This window comes from Canis lupus, chromosome 32, assembly GCF_003254725.2.
Source record: "Canis lupus dingo isolate Sandy chromosome 32, ASM325472v2, whole genome shotgun sequence".
Lineage (NCBI taxonomy): Eukaryota > Metazoa > Chordata > Mammalia > Carnivora > Canidae > Canis > Canis lupus.
Genome location: NC_064274.1, coordinates 11,006,853 through 11,028,019, shown reverse-complemented (window position 1 = coordinate 11,028,019; position 21,167 = coordinate 11,006,853). Strand labels below are relative to the sequence as shown.

Here is a 21,167-nt window from a genome sequence, read left to right as displayed (position 1 = left end):
ATTATCCCAATTACCTTACCGAAGAATCTTCTCTGAGCAGCATCCTCTGATTCCTTGTCATAGGGTATTTGGTGTTGTGTCTCTATCCTTTTTATGCCTGGCAACTTCTGCAAACCTCACCGGTAGCATATTGCACTGTTTAACATAGTCTGGTTACTTATATGTTCCGCTGACCTACTGAGAACTCCTGAAGCCTAGGAGAATGTGTTGGTGATCACTGTATCCCACTACATAGCACAGAAAGAAATGTTTTATGAATATTGTTGGTGAATAAATACTTATTAATATAAGCACACCTAGCACTGTTCTGGATATTTAGCAATCCCTTAATAAATGATAGCAAATATTATGTGGAGCTACTAAAAACATGATCCTTTATTCCTGTTAGAATTCACATTCAGAAATGGCAAAATCTATATTTTGATACTTTGGGACAGACATTGTATAGTCCATGTGAATCAAAATTTAAGTTGCTGTTACTGAAAATTGGATTTCTTGATATAATGGTACAATTACTACAGACAGGAAGAAAGTTTTACTCCTATTTCATGCACTCCCACTGAGTTTATAGATTACAATAATGCATGTCATAAAAAAGCTTTGATTGAAGTTAATGTTGATAATGGAAATTTAATAAAATCTCAGTGAATATCAACTGTCATAGAATCATTGGCATTTCCTCACAGGAAAGAAGACATGCTTTCTAAGAGGAAAAAAAAAGGCTTACTCTGACGGCTATTCAGTAGAAAGCCAAGAATAGCTAAACCTCCTTCAAAAATCCTATGGATTAAAAATAAAGCTGAAGTGACCTCAGGACAAGTATAATGCAGAGCTCTGGGGCATAGATATTGAAGGGCAGCTGTTTAGTAAGCAGAGGTTTTATGGTACTTGGCACACTAAACCTAATTATTACATAGACTCTGCCATAGGGTGGTCTACATGGATTTGGAGGAACCATGGTGCCCTGGAAAGGTACCTGTAGTGAAGGTCATGGTTATGTTCATCCCATTTCTAAACTGCAATCCAGCAATCTGACTACTTTGGCTCTCTTTCAGATCCACTCCAAAACAAGTGCACAATACACCATGATACTTGCCCCTGTATTCACAGATAGGTAAATAGCTAAAAAGACTGCTATAGAAATGGCCCCAGTTTTGTCAGCCTGAAACCTCTTTCATTTTCCAAATCTGTTATGATATCATGAAAGAGAAAAGGTATGTGATAGAAGTCAGAATCTCCAGATATCCTAAGTAGAAGTATTTTAATCTAGCTTTAAAAATGCTCATCTCAGTTGGCAAAAAAAAAATCCTGATCTTTTAGGCTGAAGGTTGATTTTTCAGGGACCAAAAAATAAAAGTAAACTGAGATGCAGTCATTCATTCAACATTTGAAGACCTAACTAATGTGGAGCAGATACTGGAAATAGACATGAGTCCTACCCTCATGGAGCTTATCACTGAGTGGATTAGCCAGACTTTGAAGTAAATGCACCATAATGTACTGAATAAAATTCTCAAATCCATGTTTATTTCCTAACAGAGTTAGTGTTTAAATGTCACTATTGTTACTATTTGAGAGGAAGATATTATTTTTTTCCTTTTTTATTAAATGCCATCACATCTTATATTACAACGATGAGACTAAAATAATGTCTTTAACTAGATTTAAGACTCTTAAAGATGGCTTTTGTAGATAAAAATAACAGTAATGGAGCTTTCATGAATAATGTGTAAAATATTCTAATCACTCATCTCATTATTAATATTTTAGATTTAAAATATTTGCTTCATCTTACATATACTTTTTCTGACTATTAGTAATTGATATTTAAACAGAGTGTCTATAAAAAATTCCTATTCTTCAGTGATCCAACATTTTGCTAGATGGAATCAGCATCCTTTACCATATTATTTTCTGTTATCCTTTAATACATAGTCTTGATTTGCCAAGTCAAAAGGGAAAGAAAAAAATCTAATGATAAAGGTTATTCACTTCTTAAAATCAAGTCAGCTTCTTCTCTGAAATTCAAATTTCTACAGGAATCATTTGGTTCTGAGTAAAGAGGATGTTTCATCTTACCTTAAAAGCCTTCAAAGAGACTTTGAAAATCCAGGATTTCTTATCTTTCTCTTTGAAAACTGAGAGTGGCTCACTGTCCTGGACTTTTGGGTGACAGTTTTGTACCTGCTGAAATTTAAACTCAGTTTGATAATTTTCTCAACCAATCACTGTTTAGGATCCCTGATATAGGGTTATAAAGTGTCACCATGTCTATGAAGCACATAATAACTTCCCCCACTTCCTTCACTTACTGATATGTATTTGCTCACTGAACCATTTGGTTCCAAAGGGACTAGACTTACTTTCACTTAATTAAATAGCTCCTGGAAGGCTGTTTTGCGTCTTAAATATAGAGAATCAGTGTAACATATCTGAAAAGAGCCACTTAAGCTCTATCACCCTGACATTTCTTGTCTTACTAAGGTTGGCAATCTAAGAAAACTCTAGGTTTCTTTAGTAAATATGACTGCCTATTTAAGACTCCTATTATTCCTGAGGTAGGTATTAAAGTTTCTGTGCTATAATTCAAGAAACTGTCCACATGCAACAGCCTGACATTGCCTGAGGGATCTTTAGCACATATAAATAGTAACTCACATGAAATCTCTCTGACCTAAATAAACAATTTTGTGAGGCTTAAAAATTTATCGATTTAGTCTTCAAACTAAATTTTTAAAATAGGTATTCAAAATAACAAAAATTATTTTGAATAATTTTAGCTAGATGTGTAGAAGTGCAAACAGACAATAGATTTAGCTCTCAATCATCTCTCAGTTCTTTATGTCAACTGTGGGGGACAAAATAGAAAACCAGATGGTATTTTTAGCAAAGAGTTTTGCTACCCTGAACTTAACCATTCTCCTGAACCTCAGATGTATGTCAGAATGCAGGTAATCCCTAGACCATTTGTCTAATTTGTGTATTCAAAAACTTGACAATCAATGTCTCTCCATGCAGTTCTTCAGAACTTTCAGAAATATTCCAATCTGTTTTTAATATTATAATACCAAAGGATATGAACCCCATAAAAGCACCATACCATTACCCAACAATGAAAACCCCAAAATTTATAGATAGAACTATTACAGGGAACTCAGTAAGGTTGAAGAGGAATGAAGGGAATGGAAAGAGAATTTTCCAGGAAGCTGTGTTTTCATAGCAAGCCCTTCATTTTTATTTAGACAGCATGTTTATGTGGGTGCCTTAAAGGGCCTCACCAAATTTTAAGGAGTACTAAGACACTCCTGGGAACAATGCTGCACCTTCTCTCACACAGAGACATTGGGGGAGATTAGTGAACTAAACCGGTCTTCCTTTACATTTAACTTGAATTAATAAGATTTCAATAACTGATAGAACTAGTAAGCAGAAAATCATTGCAGATAACAAGATTTAAAAAGCCAAACTGATCTAATGGACATTTATTGAACACTTCATCCAACTATAGCAGAGTAAACATTTTTTTTCTAATACAGATGGAATATTTACCAAGATAGGCCATATTTTAGCCCCCCCCCAATCTCAATAAATTTAAAATAATTTGAGTTATACAGACTATGCTTACTGACCACAGAAAAAATAAATTAGAAGTCAATAACAGAAAAAATAAAAGGAGTAGTCAATATCAGAAAGATCTCTGTGGAAAACCCAAGTATATGGAAGCTAAATTATCTACTTCTCAGGAACTAATGGGTAACAAGGAAACCAAAGAGAAATTCAAAATATATTGGGTTAAATAAAAATGAAAACACAACAATTTATCAAAATTTGCAGGATGTCACTGAAGTACTTCTTATGGGGAAATTTATAGCACTAAATACCTGTATTAGAAAAGAAAAAGTTCTCAAAACAGTGACTATGGCTTCCACCTTAAATAACTACAAAAATTTTTAATTAAATTCAAATTAAGTAAAAGAAAGGAAATAATAAAAATCAGAACTAAAATCAACAAAATACAGAAAACAATAGAGAAAATCAATGAAACCGAGAGCTGGATTTTTGAGAAGTTCAATAAAATTTATAAGACTGTAGTCAGATTAATCACAGTAATATAAAAGAAGACATAATTATCAATATAAGGAATGAGAGAGATGAAAATACTACAGATTCTATAGACATTAAAAGATACGAAGGGAATACCATAAACCACTTTATGACAATAAATTCAACAACTACAGAAATGGATGGACTCCTTGAAACCACCAAAGTTCACTCAAGAGGAAATAGATAACTATTTATAGATAATAAGAATAGCCCTATATCTTTTAAAGAAGTTAAATTCACAGTTAAACCTTCCCACAGGAGCCTTTTTTCATTTCATACTCTCTCTGCCACTTTTAATCTAAGTTGTCAGCATCTCCACTGATAGACATTTTTTTAAAAGGCTTCCAAAGATTTCACAAGAGTTCCCTCAATCATACAAAAGTCATATCCACAGATCTTTCCACATAATCCTTTCTGTACCTTTGGCTTTTCCTCAGATGGCTGAAGGACAATGCCCTGAAACTACTTAGAAGAACTCTGATTTGAATAAAAAGATCTGTGAGGAACATTTAGCCTCTTATGAATAAATATTCTGATCTTTGGATAACTTTCCCAGGTTTCAGCAAAGGGTTATATAGTCACATCCTTAGCCTGTTTTCTAGATTATGCTTTCCTGGCAGTGTATCTCTTCATTTTTAGCATCTTTTGTTATTGGAGAGGTAAAGAACTTTCAGTTATTGTCAGATACTGGTTCCTTTTCATTTAACACTTCTCAATGTATTTCTTTCTTCTTGCATTTTACTGTAAGCAGCAAGAAGCCAGGCTGCATCTTCAACATGTTGCTTAGAAATTTCCTTAACTTTTTACCCAAGTTCATTGGTTACAAATTCTGCTTCCCATATAACTGAGGGACACAATTCTGCTAAGCTGTTTGCTAAGCTTTATGCCATGGAGATAATGAGAATTCTCATTCTTCCAAATCCCCAGTAATGCCTTTCTCATTTCTTTCTAAGACCATACCAGCAGCATCTTTAACATTTTTATTTCTACTAACAGTCTTCCAGCCTCTACCCACTGGCAAATTCTAAAGCCAATCCCACATTTCAGGAATTTTTTGTGGCAGCACCACCCTTCCATGTACCAAAATCTATACTAGTTTTCTATTGCTGCCTAACAAGTTGCCAGAAATATCTCTGCTTATAGAGGGCTCATTTGGCTAGATTAGCCTCGTCCATATAATCTCTTTACCATAAGGTCAACTGATTAGTAAACTTAATTATATTTACCAAATATCTTTTGCCACATAATGAGACATAATCATGGAAATGATTCATGATCATATTTATACATTTTCCTTACACTCAAAGGAGAGGGGATTATATAAGCATGTGGGTTTTAGGAGTCATCTTAAAATTCTGCCTACCATACATTTTAGTCTATAGTAAAAGAAAACAGATCAGTGGCTTCATGGGCCAGGGGAGAAGGTGCAAGGAAGGGACTATAAAAGGTCATGAGGAAATTTTGATAGACACATTTTACTATCTTAATTGTGGTGATGGTTTCATAAGTATATACATATGTCAGAATTTATCAAAATGTATACTTTAAATATATATAGTTTTTTGTGTCAATTATACCTCAGTAAAGTTGTTAAGGAGGGGGAAAAAGTAATTAACACATTTCAAATCCTGTTAATTGAGAAGTTAAAGCGGTGGCTTTAGTAAGGGCTTCCCAAAGGGAAACATAAACCCCAATTTATTGTGGAAACCAAACAATTAATTAAAAGTTAAGATCTGGCCAGCCTCAGAAAGCTACATCAGTTCAATAACTAAGCAAGTCACCTAAAAACCCTTAATTAGGAATATTCTATTCCCAAGAATTTGCAATGGAAGTCTTAACCTAAGACTGGAGGTTCCTCAAAAAAATTAAAAGGAGTGTTACCACCTTACCTAGTAGTTCCGCTAGTGGGTATTTATGCAAAGAAAGTGAAAACAGTAATTTGAAAAGATATATTCACCCCTATGTTTATTGTAGCATTATTTAAAATAGCTAAGATATGGAAGCAACCCAAGTATCCATCCATTGTTATGAATGGATAAAAAAGATGTGAGATATATATATATATATGTATGTATGTATATATATGTGTGTATATATATATATATATATATACACACACACACAATGGAATATTATTCAGCTATAAAAAAAAGAATGAAATTTGGCCATTTGTGACTATATGTATGGACCTAGAGAGTATAGTGCTAAGTAAATCAAATCAGAGGAAAAATAAATATCATATGATTTCATTCATAATTGGAATTTAAGAAACAAAACAAATGAAGAAATAAACAAAAAGAGACTAACAAAAGAACAAACTCTTAAATACAGAGAACAAATTACTAGTTGCCAGAAGAGAGATGGGGGTGGGGGTGGGGGAATAGGTGAAATAGATAAAGGGGGTTAAGAGTACACTTACTATGATGAGCGCTGACTAATGTATAGATTTATTGAATCATATTGTACACTTGAAACTAACATAACACTGTATATTAATTATACTTTAATTTCAAAAACAGCTTTTTAAAAAGTGGTAACCTTTTTTTTTTTGATTCCTTAATTCCATTTTCATAAGTCCACAGTTGGCATAATGTACTCAGAACAATTACTAGGTCCCATCATCTTTTCTTCTCATAAAAAAAGAAAACTTCAGTTTTTCTTTTTTCATAGGTATATTTTATTACCTCTAGACCTGTATCTCAGATATTGAGAGCTAGTAGAAAGTAATGATTAAGATCAGAGTGTTTGAAGTCTAGGTCAAACCCCCGCCTGTCACTTACTGGGTGACTATGGAAAAGTAACCTAGTTTTTCTAAGATTCAGTTTTCTTTTCTGTAAAATTATGTTACAATACCTAACACTTACTGAGCACTTATAACAGAATGCACCCTATACACAACTTAAGCCCGTTATCTCATGTAGTCCATAATGATCATACATGATAACACTTTTTTCTTCATCATAGGGATTAAGAAAGTGGGTCCTGTGGTGGCACAACCAACAAGTGACAGAGCCAAGGTTTGAACCTCAGAACTCTGACCTTTGAACCTGGCTCTTTGTCACCGCACTAAATTAATTGCCTATTTCATGATGACATTATGGAAATAATTTGTGGAAAACCGCTCAGTATCCAGCACACACACACACACAAAATCTAAAAAGGGGAGCTATTACAAATTTCACAGTTCTTTATCAAGATGGAGTCCTTTACTTGTCACTGCCCAAAGAATTTGGGCAAAGTGATTCCTTTTAAATAAGACCTCAAAACTTTGGCACTTATTTTAATCAATACTATAAGTTAATTAATAATATTTGATGAAAACAAGTCTTGTGGCCTTCAATCTTACTCTCCTACTGAGTGCTGAGTCTTTTAACAGGTTCACCTGCTTCCCAGTCTCTGGGTCCTACTCCTAAATCTCTCACGCAGATTCCATAATGATCTTTCTTTTTTAAAAATTTAAATTCAATTTAGTTAACATATACTCTATTGTTAGTTTCAGGGGTAGAATTCAGTGATTCATCAGTTGCATATAACACCCCGTGTTCATTACATCAAGTGCCCTTCTTAATGGCCATCACCCAGTTACCCCATCCCCCACCCACCTCCCTTCCAGCAACCTTCAGTTTGTTTCCTAGACTTAAGAGTCTCTTAGGGTTTGCTTCCCTCTCTATTGTCATCTTACATAATGATCTTTCTAAAATGCCAACCTAATCATGCTGCTACTTTCATTCAGACTTTTCAGTCTGAAGACTCCTAACTCTGAGAAATAATGGGTTGCAGAAGGGGAGGTTGGTGGGAGGATATGGTAACTGGGTGATGGACATTAAGGAGGGTACATGATGCGACGAGAACTGAGTGTTATACTATATATTGGCAAATTGAATTTAAAATTATTAAATAGCAGTGAAAAAAATATTTCTCATGAAAATCTGAAAAGTTATAAGATTCAATTTGGTTGGGGCTAAACTTTTACAAATATATGCACATAAATATAAATAAACTACATTAAAAATAGGATGTCTGGGGGATGCCTGGGTGGGGTGGCGCAGTGGTTGAGATCTGCCTTTGGCTCAGGTTCTGATCCGAGAGTCCTGGGATTTAGTCCGCATTAAGCTCATTAAGCAGGGAGCCTGCTTCTCCCTCTGCCTATGTCTCTGCCTCTCTCTCTGTGTTTTTCATGAATAAATAAATAAATAAATCTTTTTAAAAAATAGGATATTTGGGGCAAGTTTGTGAAATACATTGGATTTTTTTTTACTCTGTGTAGAGATTAACAGGAGACCACCTCAAACATGCAGTTATAAGAAAAATTAATGAACACATGTCTGTTAAGTGAAATGATGCTGAAACAGCAATTATATTAAAATGCTGCATTTGGGAAAAAAAAGAAAACTAAAACAGTAATTCAAAAACATATATGTACTCCCGTGTTAATTGCAGCATTACTTACTCAATATATGCAAGCAACCTAATTGTCCTAATCTAGTACTAAATCCTAATTGATGGATTAACTGGTAAAGAAAGTGTTATGCAACCATAAAAAAGAAAGAATATGCAATGGGAAAAAGATATTCTCTTCAATAAATGGTGTTGGGAAAACTGGACAGCAATATGCAAAAGAATGAAACTGGACCACTTTCTTACACCATACACAAAAATAAATTCAAAATGGATTAAAGACCTAAATGTGAGACCTGAAACGAATGCTAGAAGAGAACACAGGCAGTAACCTCTCTGACATCAGCCGAAGCGACTTCTTTCTAGATATGTCTCCTGACGCAAGGGACACAAAAGCAAAAACAAACTATTAGGACTTCACCAAAATAAAAAGCTTCCGCACAGCAAAGGAAGCAATCAACAAAACTAAAAAGCAACCTACAGAATAGGAGAAGATATTTGCAAATGACTTATCTGGTAAAATGTTAGTATCCAAAATATATAAAGAACATAAAACTCAATACCTCAAAAACTAATAATCCAATTAAAATGGGCAGAAGACATTAATAAACCTTTTTACAAAGAAGACATATGAATGGCCAACAGACACATAAAAAGATGCTCAACATCAGTGATTATCAGGGAAATACAAATTAAAGCTACAATGAGATATCACCTCACACTTGTCAGAACGACTAACATCAACAACACAAGAAACAAACAGATGTTAGTGAGGATGTGAAGAAAAGGGAACCCTCCTGCACTGTTAGTAGGAATGCAAAATGGTGCAGCCACTCTGGAAAACAGTATGGAGGTTCCTCAAAAAGTTAAAAATAGAGCTACCCTATGATATTATTGATTATACTGCCTATGCTATACTTTGCATCTTCAAGACTTACTTATTTTGTAACTGAAAGTTTGTACCTCTAAATCCCCCTTCTGTATCTTGCCCATCCCCTACCCACCTCCCCTTTGGCAACAACCAATTTGTTCTCTGTATTTGAGTCTATTTTTTGTCTGTTTGCATTGTTTTTTGTTTTTTGGTTTTTTTTAGATTCCATATATAAATGAAATCATATGGTATTTGTACTTCTCTGTCTTATTTGACTTACTTAGCATTGTACCCTCTAGGTCCACCCATGTTGTCACAAATGGCCAAATTTCATTCTTTTTATAGCTAAAATATTTCATTGTGTGTGTGTATATATGTATATATCTCACGTCTTCTTATCCATTCATCTATGGATGGACGCTTGGGTTGCTTCCACATCTTAGGTTATTATAAATAATGCTGCAATAAATATAGGGGTGCATATATCTTTTTGAATCACTGTTTTCATTTTCTTTTTTTTAAAGATTTTATTTATTTGACAGAGAGAGCACAAGCGTGGAAAGCAGCAGGCAGAAGGAGAGGGAGAAGGAGGCTCCCCACTGAGCAGAGAGCCTGACATGGAACTCAATCTCAAGACCCTGGGATCATGACCTGAGCTGAAGGCAGATGCTTAATCAATTGAGCCTTTCAGGCACCCCTGTTTTCACTTTCTTTGGGTATATACCCACTAGTGGAATTACTAGATCATGTGGTAATTCTGTTTTTAACTTTTTGAGGAAACTCCATACTGTTTTCCATAGCAGTTGCACCAATTTACATTCCCCCAACCGTGCCCAAGTGTTCCTTTTCTCCACATCTTGCCAACACTTGTTGTTTCTTGTCTTCTTAATACTAGCCATTCTGACAAGTGTGTGCTAATATCTCATTGTGGTTTTGATTTGCATTTTCCTGATGATTAGTGATGTTGAGCGTCTTTTCATGTGCCTATTGGCCATCTGTATGTCTCCATTGGGGAAATGTCTATTCAGGTCCTCTGCTCATTTTTTAATCACATTGTTTGGCTTTCTTGGTGTTAAATATATAAATTCTTGGTATATCCAAGATATTAGCCCTGTGTCCAGTATATCATTTGCAAATATCTTCTATTCAGTAGGTTGCCTTTTTGTTTTGCTGATGGTTTACCTTGCTGTGCAAAAGCCTTACTATCTAACAGCTTTGATAGCAATCCTGATTATTGAAAGATTCCATGTTTGGTAATTCACCAACTCACTAATGTTTATCTGTAACCCCAAATCAATATTACAGTCATTTTGTGGTCAATTGAGGACATACACAGGGCAGCAAAAAATTTGAGTTGTCTTGTATGCAACCTCAGCTACCTGAGGCCAAAGTAATACTTAGCCTTGTTTCAGCTGTCATACTCTAAACAAATGTCCTTTTTGTGCTCTAATTTGTGCCAAACTTTCGTATTTTTTGCTTTTTGTTGGTGATTTTGCTGTTTAAAATCACCGTCAAGGATAGTACTAAAATGGTATCTAGTGTTGCACAGTACAAGAAGGATATGATATATTAACGTGGAGAAAATACATGTTGATAAGTTTCACTAAGGCATGAGGTATAGTGCTGTTGGTTATGAGTTCAATGTTAATGAGTCAATATACATTAATGAGATGTCTTTAAACAGATACAAAGGGAAAACGATGTTATGTATTGATCAGTGGATGAAAATATTGTGACCAGAGACTCACAGGAACCTCTCCCAGTATTTTCACTAGAAACAATGGTTCAGTGCTCAGGACAACTGAATAGAACATAACTACCTTGATAAGAAGAATCAACTTTGTGTATGTGTGTATGTTTATAGCAGAGTCAATTTTCATGAAATATATTATTAACCCTTACTATGTGTGGCACACTTTGATAATTTCTTATATTTCCTTTTAATGCTGCTTACAAATTAAGCAACTCCCTAAATTAATTTATGACCCATTAATAGGTCATGATTAGCAGTTGCAAACACAGTTCTTTTTTTAATTTTTTATTTAAATTCAGTTTGCCAACATATAGTATAACACCCAGTGCTCATCCCATCAAGTGCCCTCCTGGGTGCCCATCACCCAGTCACCCCATCCCCCCACCCACCTCCCTTTCTGCAACCCTTTTTGTTTCACAGAGTTGGGAGTCTCTCATGATTTGTCTTCCTCTTTAATTTTTCCCCACTCAGTTTCTCTCCTTTCCCTTAAGTCCCTTTCACTATTTCTTATATTCCACGTATGAGTGAAACCATATAATGATTGTCCTTCTATGACCGACTTATTTCACTCAGCATAATACCCTCCAGTTCCATCCGTGTTGAAGCAGATGGTGAGTATTCATCATTTCTAATGGCTGAGTAAAATTCCATTGTATACATAGACCACATCTTCTTTATCCATTCACCTGTTAAAGGACATCGTAGCTCATAGACAGTTTGGCTCTTGTGGACATTGCTTCTATGAACATTGGGGTGTTGGTGTCCCAGAATTTCACTACACAGTATCTTTGGGGTAAATACCCAATAGTGCAATTGCTAGGTCATAGGGTAGCTCTATTTTTAACTTCATTTTGAGGAACCTCCACACTGTTTTCCAGAGTGGCTGTACCAGTTCACATTCCCACCAACAGTGCAAGAGGGTTCCCCCTTCTCCACATCCTCCCAACATTTGTTGTTTCCTGTCTTATTAATTTTAGCCATTCTTACTGTTGTGAAGTGGTATCTCATTGTGGTTTTGATTTGTATTGCCCTGATGGCAAGTGATGTGGAACATATTTTCATTTGCTTGTTGGCTATGTGTAGGTCTTCTTTGCAGAAATGTCTCCTCATGCCTTCTGACCATTTCTCTTCAGTTTCATTTCATAACTGGATTGTTGTTTCTTGAGTATTGAGTTTGATAAGTTCTCTATAGATCTTGGATCTCTATAGACTTTTATCTGATACATCATTTGTGAGTATCTTCTCCCATTCTGTAGGTTGTCTTTTAGTTTTGTTGATTGTTTCCTTCACTGTGCAGAAGCTTTTTATCTTGATTAAGTCCCAATGGTTCATTTTTGCTTTTCTTTCCCTTGCCTTCATAGATGTATCTTGCAAGAAGTTGCTGTGGCCAGGTTCAAAAAGGGTGTTGCCTGTGTTCTCCTCTAGGATTTTTATGGATTCCTGTCTCACATTTAGATCTTCCAACCATTTTGAGTTTATCTTTGTGTATGGTGTAAGAGAGTGGTCTAGTTTCATTCTTCTACATGTGGCTGTCCAATTTTCCCAGCACCCTTTATTGAAGAGACTGTCCTTTTTCCAGTGGATATTGTTTCCTGCTTTGTCAAAGATTAGTGGACCGTAGATTGAGGATCTATTTGTGGGTTCTCTATTCTGTTCCCCTGATTTATGTGTCTGTTTTTGTGCCAGTACCATACAGTTTTGATGATCACAGCTTTGTAATACAGCTTAAAGTCAGGAATTGTGATATCCCCAGCTTTGGTTTTCTTTTTTCAACATTCCTCTGGCTACTCAGGGTCTTTTCTGGTTTCATACAGATCTTAAGATTATTTGTTCCAACTCTTGCAGAAAGTCCACGGTATTTTGATAGGGATTGCATTGAATGTAGGTTGCTCTGGGTAGCACAGACATTTTCACAATGTTTATTCTTCCAATTCATGAGCATGGGATGTTTTTCCACCTCTTTACATCTTCCTCAATTCCTTTCAGAAGTGTTCTGTAGTTTTTAGAGTAAAGATCCTTTACCTCTTTGGTTAAGTTTATTCCTAGGTATCTCATGCTTTTGGGTGCAATTATAAACGGGATTGACTCCTTAATTTCTCTCTCTTCAGTTTCATTGTTAGTATATAGAAATGCCACTGATTTCTGTGTATTCATTTTGTATCCTTCCAATTTGCTGAATTGCTGTATGAGTTCTAGCAATCTTGAGGTGGAATCCTTTGGGTTTTCTATATACAATATCATGTCACTTGCGAAGAGGGAGATTTTACTTCTTTGCCAATTTGAATGTCTTTTATTTCTTTTTGTTGTGTGATTGCTGAGGCTAGGACTTTTAGTACTATGTTGAACAACAGCGGTGAGAGTGGACATCCCTGTCTTGTTCCTGATCTTAGGGGAAAGGCTCTCAGATTTCCCCCATTGAGAATGATATTCGCTGTGGGCTTTTCATAAATGTCCTTTATGATATTGAGGAATGTTCCCTCTAGCCCTACACTCTGAAGAGTTTTAATCAGGAATGGATGCTGTATTTTGTCAAATGCTTTCTCTGCATCAATTGAGAGGATCATACGGTTCTTGTCTTTTCTCTTGTTGATGTGATTTATCATGTTGATTGTTTTAAGAGTGTTGAAACACCCTTAGTAAATAATTCACCCGTGGTGAATAATTCTCTTAATGTACTGTTGGATCCTACTGGCTAGTATCTTGTTGAGAATTTTTGCATCCATGTTCATCAGGAATATTGGTCTGTAATTCTTTTTGGTGGGGTCTTTGTCTGTTTTGGGATCAAGGTAATTTGGGCTTCATAGAACAAGTTTGGAAGTATTCCCTCCACTTCTATCCTTTGAAACAGCTTTAGTAGAATAGGTATTATTCTTTAAATGTTTGATAGAATTCCCCTGGGAAGCCATCTGGCCCTGGATTTTTATGTTTGGGAGGTTTTTGATGACTGCTTCAATTTCCTCGCTGGTTATTGGCCTGTTCAGGTTTTCTATTTCCTCCTATTTCAGTTTTGGTAATTTGTAGTTTTCCAGAAATGCATCCATTTCCTCCAGATCACCTAATTTGTTGGCATATAGCTGCTCATAATACATTTTTAAAATCATTTGTATTTCCTTGATATTGGTTGTGATCTCTCCTCTTTTGTTTGTGATTTTATTAATTTGAGTATTTTTTCTTTTTAATAAGGCTGGCTGGGGGTTTATCTATCTTATTAATTCTTTCAGAGAACCAGCTCCTGGTTTCATTGATCTGTCCTACAGTTCTTCTAGTCTCTATTTCATTGAGTTCTGCTCTAATCTTTATTGTCTCTCTTCTACTGCTTGGTTTAGGCTTTATTTGCTGTTCTTTCTCCAATTCCTTCAGGTGCAAAGTTAGCTTGTGTGTTTGAGTTTTTTCCAGTTTTTTGAACGAGGCTTGTATTGCAATGTATTTCCTTTGTAGGATCACTTTTGCTGTATCCCAAAGATTTTTAATAGTTGTACTTTCATTTGCATTAGTTGGAAACACTGTACTAGAACAGAAAAAAAGCAGTTTTTCTAATATTAGTAAATAGGGTCAATACTCAATGTTTCTGGGAAAGATAATGGGACAAGTTAAATGCATTTTGAAGAAATTTGAAAAGTTGTACCAGTACCTTTTGAGGTTCTTACTATTTTTCATCCTTTAAGATACCATGTTAGTTTCTACTTTCCCAATAGGTATATAACAGCTGTTGAATGTAATAGCTGTTTAATTCATAGGTATAATTTCTCTTTGACATTCAAGGGAGTTCATAATCTTTTATAAATGAAACAGTAAAGAAAAGGTTGATTTGTGATCAAGCTTAAGGTAGAAGGCCAGAAATTTTCCTTGGATGAGTAAGTGGATATTTATTCCTTGCATGCTAAACAAGATTGGATTATACCTTTCAGCAAATATTTGGTTGGAATAGTTGTGTGGGATATTGGTTTAAGGGGCAATGGCAAGATTGCCCAGGCTTTGTTCTGCTTGGTTATTGACCCAATTCAGTTCAAATTAAGTCTCTTTTGATATAATAAAGGAAGAATTTCCATCAATATCGTTAATTAGTTCTTAATAACATAACAGTGGTATTAGGATATGATAAACTATGCTGCCAAAATAAAGAAGTTGCAATAAATAAGCAGCTTAGTACATAGAAGCTTATTTTTGTTCATGTCAGAATTCAGTGCAGGCCAAGTAGCTCTCCTCTGGGCAGTGATTCATGAATCTAGGCTGTTTCCATTTTGTTCTACCAATCTTCAACTTCACGGTCACCCTGGCATTACTTCTCTGAAGATGAGGAAGAGAAAACAAAGAACATAAAGACTATTCTGGGTGTTTTAGAGATCAAGTCTGAAAATGGTTTTTTACTTTTGTCCATGTTCCATGGCCAGGACCCAGTCACAGGGCCAGCCAAACTCCAAGGGAAGCCAGGAAATATGGAGGAGCACTCAGATATGGAAGAGCACTAATAGTCTCTACCACAGGCAGCAGTTTATCCAGTCTCCAGGTTGATCCTCACAATGTGCAGGAAACCTATATCTTGGCTGATTATGTGGCTGAAGACACTTTTAGATAGCTGTTTGTGTTGATGGTTGTTATTAATAAACATTATTGTTATTGTCTTTAATAAAAATATTTGAGATCCTTATGACTATTGTAAAATGGGAATAAAAAGGAGGCAGGCCCATGAAGTAGATTACTTGTACATGTGTTTTATAATATCTGGAATTCGCATTTTTCACAATATGGGTCCTAGATGACTTGAATCTGAATCACCTTGATTCAAATTGTTAACTCTAAATTTTTTTATTGTAGATTTCAGGGAACCACCTCTGACCTATCAAATCAGAATTTATCTTCATGAAGCTCAGGAGTCTGCATTTTAAGGCGCTTCTTAGATTATTCCTGTGTGCACCAGTATTTGAGAACCACTGCCCAACAAAAGAAGTAAAATCTCTTCCGCTTGAAGGCTTAATCTGCCTGTGATTACAAAATAAGCTCAGATCTGAGAGCCAATTTCAATCTTCTTTACTAAATCAGGAAAGCCAAGGATAGAAAATTCTAGGATTTAAACTGTTATAATGTTGGCTGAAACAGATGATAACAGAGCCCAGACAATCAAAGCCAGAAAAAGAAGAAAGCAGGACAGAATTAACTTGGACACCAAAACCCCTCAAAAGTTTATTTTTGATGCGTTTGTATGTGTGTGCGTGTAAACCTCATTTCTACTACTTTCTTTCTCATCTCGTTCTCTATTCAACCCTCTCCTACCCTTCTGTCTCCTGAACTAAAGCCACCTGCAAACCTAGCCTTTTTGCTAATATAAAATGTAATAACATTCTCATCACAAGGTTGCTCTGAGATTCAATAAGAGAATGTGTGTGAGAAGGCTAAATGAATGCCAGCAATTATCAAAATCTAACATAACCATTGACAGACTGATGGTGTTTAAATTTCACGTTGAAAGCTCTGATAGACCGTTACCCAAGGAAGAGTTGTGAATGGTTGCTATAAATGACCTAACTGGTACACAATGGCATCCACCAGAAAATAAGTTAGGGATGCCAGCTCACCCAAGCACACGTTGTCCCAAGGAATATTGCCAGGGTAAATGATACATAGCCCAATCCCACCTCTACCACTACCCAATCCACCCACTCAGAGAAGATTTTAAGCCAAATGTAAATCAGAGGATAACTTGCCTACATTTGCCTCTTATAGACATGGCCTTGGAGTCTCCTCAAACAACAAACTGCTCATTGGTTCAGAAAATGACAGGGTTCGATTTTAATGGGTCTCTCTGCCCCCTCACAGGGATGTGGTCAAGAAGAGAAAGAGAGAGAAGGGGGAGGAGGTAGGGAGCCTAAAGTGCCTAAGACCACAGGAAGAATCATGCTACAATATTTTGCATGAGCTATTATGAATTTAAAGACGCAAAGTCTAAGATGACATCTCATTTAATTTCGGTACTTAAGGTCTAAGCAAAGCTGAAAAGAAGACTCTTGGTTATCAATGAAGAGAAAGATTCTTCCAAAGTATTAAAGGAATGGTGACAGAAAAGGGAACACAGGGTGCTGTGTTTTTTGAACTGTAGTTCACAACCCATTAATGAATCATAAAATCAATTTTAGTGCATTTTTAATGGAAAAACAGAATAGAATAAGACATCACACATAGTAAGGATATTTGACAAAGTTTTGTTTCAATTTATGGTGACTGTATTTGGGTTACAGTGTTATATTTATTTTTAACACTGGATTGATTGCAGTGGGAAAAGTTTGAAAATGTGTAGAAGAAAGCTACCGGCTTTGGAATCAAAAGGAGTTTGAATCTAGGCTCTATCACTTTTTAATTTTATGGCTTAAGACAAGCCTCAATTTCCTCAGATGCAAAACGGGAATAATATCTATAAGAATTCTTGGGAAATCAATGGGATCATGTATATAAACTGCTTTAATACAATGTCTGCCACAAAATAGTCACTTAATAAATGTCTCTCTTTCCACTTACAGTATTTTTTAAGGATGGATTCTAGTCACCAGAAAGACCAGAGCACGATTAGACGGTTGGAACCTTTTTTTAACTTATTTTAGTTCCAAGTAGTTAACATACAGTGTTACATTTGTTTCAGGTGTACAATATAGTGATTGAACAATTCCAGACATCACCAGGTGCTCATCATGACCTGTGCACTTCTTAATCCCCATCACCTATATAAACCCATCCCCTGACCACCTCCCTTCTGGTAGTCATCAGTTTGCTCTCTCTAATTAAAAATCTGCTCCTTGATTTCTCTCTCTCTCTCTCTTATTTTTTCCCTTTATTTGTTTTGTTTCTTAAATTCCACATATCAATGAAATCATATGGTATTTGTCTTTCTCTGAATGATTTATTTCACTTAGCATTATACTTTCCAGCTCCATCCATGTATTGCCAATGGTAAGATTTCATTTTTTTTTCCTGGCTGAGTAATGTTCTGTTGCATATTTTACCACATCTTTATCTGTTCATCAATTGATAGACATTTGGGTTGCTTCCATTTCTTGGCTACTGTAAATAATTCTGCTATAAATTTAGGGGTGCATATATTTCTTTGAATTAGTGTTCTTATATTCTTTCCCATGATTGCCTTCTTAGGTTTGATAGTTTGCTAGAACTGTTCACAGAATTTTAGGAGGCACTTTACTTACTAGTTTATTATAAACTATTCCTACACCCTGAACTCTAAGGAGGGGACAGGGGCCGGAGATTGATTCAATCACCGATGGCCAGTGATCTCATTAATAATGCCTACATAATGGAACCTTCATGAATATCACTAAGCAACAAGGTTCAGAGACATTCCAGGTTAGTGAACAAATTGAGGTACTAGGAGGATGGTGCACCAGAGAGGACGTGGAAGCTCCAGCATCCCTCCCCTCTATATCTTCTCCTACGCATCTCTTCCATTTGGCCATTATTATGTTGTGTCCTTTATGATAAAACAGTAAGTAAGTTCCTTCCTAAAGTTCTGTGAATAGTTCTAGCAAATTATCAAACCTGAAGAGGAGATCATGGGAACCCCTGATTTATTTATAGCCAGTCAGCCAGAAGTGTGGGAGGCCGGGAACTTGCAGTTGGCATCTGAAACGAGGGCAGTCCTATATTTCATCAGTATCTAAAATCACGGTACTGGGCCCTATACTTTTAAGATCTAATGCTAACTCCGTTTAACTTTTCTGAACCTCTGTCATTTCACTGGCAAAGACGTGAGTATAATAATGCCTTTTATGCCTATCTCAAGGGTTATTGTAAGAATCAAACAAAATTATGCTTGTGAAAATACTTTGTAAACAGAAAGAACTGTAAGCGCATTAGTTATTATGATGGATATAATATTTTTCCCTTTCCCTACAGAAAAGGTAATTACACCTAAATATCCTAGATCCTAGTTCTGATATAGTTCACGTGGTAGATACTGCTGAGTGAAAGCACATGGTAGTATTTTCCAGTTTGCTGACTCCATAGTCTTCTTTCAACCTTTGCCTCCTGCAGCTATTCTTTTTTTTTTTTCTTAAGAGAGAGAGAGAGAGAGAGAGAGAGAGAGAGCGCAGGCACATGGAAGCTGGTGGGAGGAACCAGGCAAAGGAAAAGGAAGAGAAAGAATCTCAAGCAGGCTCCATGCCCAGCATGGGGTCGGGGCAGGGCTTGATCTCCTGACCCTGAGACCAGGATCTGAACTGAAATCAAGAGTCAGAAGCTTAACTGTTTGAGCCACCCAGGTGCTGCTCCTGCTGCTACTCCTTCTACTACCACCTTCAGAGCATTAGTGAGTTGTCTACCTCTGCTGGGACTGCAGCCCTCCTCTGTTCTGGTGTGGGGGTGGTAACAGGAGAAGGTTGGCAAAGAGAGAATAGATGAAGGCACCAAATCAGTGGACAGGGAAAATTATAGCAAATTGACATCATAAGCACAGAATGTTTAGAAGAGACTATACAATACCAAAGAATATTGCAAAGTAAATTATTCCTGTTTAAAATTAAAACACTGTCAAATTAGAAAACATAAATCATTATCTCAGTGATAACATGTAGTCAAAGAAGGGATTAATTTACAAAGCTAAGCTAATGCTGGGACCTTTTGCTATAGACTACCTTCTCTCTGATGTCAAAGGATAGAGACAGAATGGGGCAAGGATCAGCCCCCACAAGAGAAAGTTATTTAAGTTTGGTAGGCCTAGGTCTTCATTTGAAGTATTGTCCAAGTGCTCAGTCATAAGGGAAATTTACCATCCTTTCTGGTTGTCAGGGCCATAATTATATCTGTATTTTGTCTAAATTGTTGGCTACTATGTTGGAAAAGGCAGGAAGCTATACCACAGTCATCTTCAGAGTTTGAAGATACATGATAATTAATGTCACCAACATGCCCAAGTTGCAAATCAGGACAGGATTGATTCATTATTCAGAAATGTTGATGCTGTTTTCAGCAAGGCTATATTTCATCAGTATCTAAAATCATGTCAGAGGATAAAGATAGTAAAAGGATGCAAGATCATAGTGTACAGTTTGACTTAATCAGCACAACATAAAATCACATTTCTAAAATAATTCTGATTTGCAAAGATGCTGGCAAGTCAAAAAACTTTTAAACAGGCCTACTACAAAATAGAAAAGAATATTCTTCATAAATAATTTTATAAACTTTAAGTTTGAATTATGTTTAATCACAAAAAAAAAAAAAGCTTCATAAGGAACACCTGGGTGACTCAATCAGTTGAGCATTCAACTCTTGGTTTCTGCTCAAAATCCTGAGATCAAGCCCTGCATTGGGCCCCGCGACTCAGTGGGAAGTCTGCTTCTCTCCCTCTCCCTCTGCCCTTCCCCTGGGGCCATGCTCCTCCTCTCTAAAATAAATAAATCTTTTTAAACATACTTCATAAAAATAAAACAAACTTTTTTGTATATATTATGTGTATTATATGTTCGATATTGTGTAAAGAAGAGCAGTTTTAAGGTAAAACCAGATTTCTTCATTAGTCACTGCCCAGATGAAAAGGTAAAACAGAAATTTGATAGACATCATCCAAGGTACAAGTGAATGATACCAAGAGACCCTACGCAATAGGTCACTTCATTCAGTTACTTGAAACAAAATCCAAGCAGGCCTTCATTCAGATGCTCTCCTCAGACACTGAGCCATTGTTTCTTTCATGGATGAGGCAGACAATTGGTATAATTATCCTTCAGCCTCTCTGATGTGGATTTGTCACATTTGGATATGGGACTCTGTGGTCTCCATCAAGTTTTTGTGCAGACATTTATGCATATGCATAGGTTCTTTTCTGAGAAAAAAGGCTTTCTGCTATATCTGCTGACATAGATAAGAAAATTGTCTAGATCTTCAATTTTCTTTTTTTTTTAATATTTTATTTATTTATTCATGAGATACACAGAGAGAAAGAGGCAGAGACACAGGCAGAGGGAGAAGCAGGGGAGAAGCAGGGAGAAGCAGGCTCCATGCAGGGAGCCCGACGTGGGACTTGATCCTGGAACTCCAGGA

General features: G+C 36.0%; 1 protein-coding gene across 1 annotated transcript in view; it reads left to right on the top strand.

Annotated features, from left to right (window-relative positions):
* The window catches only part of SPARCL1 (SPARC like 1), a 122,660-nt gene that overhangs the window by 6,703 nt on the left and 94,790 nt on the right, over positions 1 to 21,167 (top strand). The window lies entirely within an intron of this gene.